The 1,524-nt window shown below is 49.6% G+C and overlaps 1 protein-coding gene across 1 annotated transcript in view; it reads right to left on the reverse strand.

Moving 5' to 3' along the window:
* TBX15 (T-box transcription factor 15) overlaps window positions 1–1,524 on the reverse strand; it is a 105,211-nt gene that overhangs the window by 92,629 nt on the left and 11,058 nt on the right. The window lies entirely within an intron of this gene.

A 1,524-nucleotide genomic window follows, 5' to 3' on the forward strand; every position in this document is an offset into this window, starting at 1 on the left:
GCAACGCCTGGGGCCCCGTGACCTTTCCTGTGCTCAGGTTAGATCTATAAATACCCAGAGGACATCCGAGCCCATTGTTTTGCTGCCCTCTGAAACCGAACCTGCCAAGGGGACGAGAGGCGTCCCGCCACCCTCCTCCTCCTCCTCTTTTTCCTCCTCTTTTTCTCGCCTCTCTCAGTGAGAGTTCAGTGCCGGGGGAGGATGCGGAGGGCTCGGGGGAGATTTCCCGGAGTCCCCGGTCCAGCTCTGCCTCCTCCGAATGAGGGGAGAGAAGCTGAGAGCCGCTGGAATCCCCAATTCCTTTGCACAACTTCACGATTGAACCCGCACATGATAAAAATCCAGGTTTATCCCCCTTTTAAATGAGTGGGAAAAGAGCGCTTTARCTCTGGCGACAAGATTCGTGGCTCGAATAAATAACTCGGATGCTCGGGAGGTGTTTTTTACAAACCTGGGGCATTTTTCCCTTTGCTTTTCTCACCCTCCCAGGCTGCCACCTCGCTTGTCCCAGGAAAATGCGGCCCCGGAGGGAGGGGAGGTCTCTCGGGGAGAAGCGGTCTCGCCAAAATCATCACCCAAGAGTTTGGGCACGGCTGTAAAACGGCGCCTAGGGGGTCAGGGATTCCTCCAAAACGGGGAAACAAGAAGCGCTGCCTCCCAGGCACTCCCAAAGGCCACATTTTGTACACARATTGGCACCCAAGGCGACAAAACCCCGAGGAGAGGAATGAAACGGGGACATCCCACCAAATTCCCTCCTCACCCCCTCCTTAGGACGCGTCCCGCGCCTGGAAAGGAATTCTCATCCCCTTCTGCACGGAAAAGATCTGGAAAAAAGAGACCGAAGCCTCTTTTTTTCTACCCTTGGCCGCATTTATTTCCCCGCGGAGAACGGTTTTCAGACTGTCCCGCGCTGAAACGGAGGGAATTTAAGCGAAAAGGTCGATAAAAGAGGCTAGACCGATTTATGTTATCCCACGAAAATCAACACTCAATTACCCAGCGAGCACTTGCGGCCTCTCCGCAAAAATCCCCGCACCAGAAATTCCGCCGTCGCTGCTCCGGGGCAGCGGGTTTGAGTGGTGAACCTTTGGGACGCTATTAAAATCCCCTTTTTTCTAATTTTTTTTTTTTTCTATATAGTTGGAGATTTGGCAAGTTTAAAATACGTTAGGTGTAAAGTTTGTTCTTAATTAGGTCTTGTAAAGATGGAATTTGGTGGTCATTATAGAGCCGCTAATCGATTTTCACCCAGCAGCAAAAGTATACCGCGGAGGAATTAGGTTTAATGAAGTGACTGTGCAAATTACAGTCGCGGACTTTATTTAAAGTCTATCAACCTCCTAAAAATGATTTCTCAAACTGTTCTTGATTTCCTTTGCTTTATGAAAAACATCACGTTCACTCTCTGAGGTTTCAGGCATTAGCAGCCATTCTTTCCCGYTCTCCAATCTCGAGCAGGGAGAGTTCTCCAATTTTCCAATTCGAATTCATGGAGAAATGGGCAAATTAAAATTTTAGACC

Source organism: Malurus melanocephalus, unplaced genomic scaffold, assembly GCF_030028575.1.
Source record: "Malurus melanocephalus ecotype Western Australia unplaced genomic scaffold, MMel_1.1 scaffold_919, whole genome shotgun sequence".
In the NCBI taxonomy this organism is placed as follows: Eukaryota; Metazoa; Chordata; class Aves; order Passeriformes; family Maluridae; genus Malurus; species Malurus melanocephalus.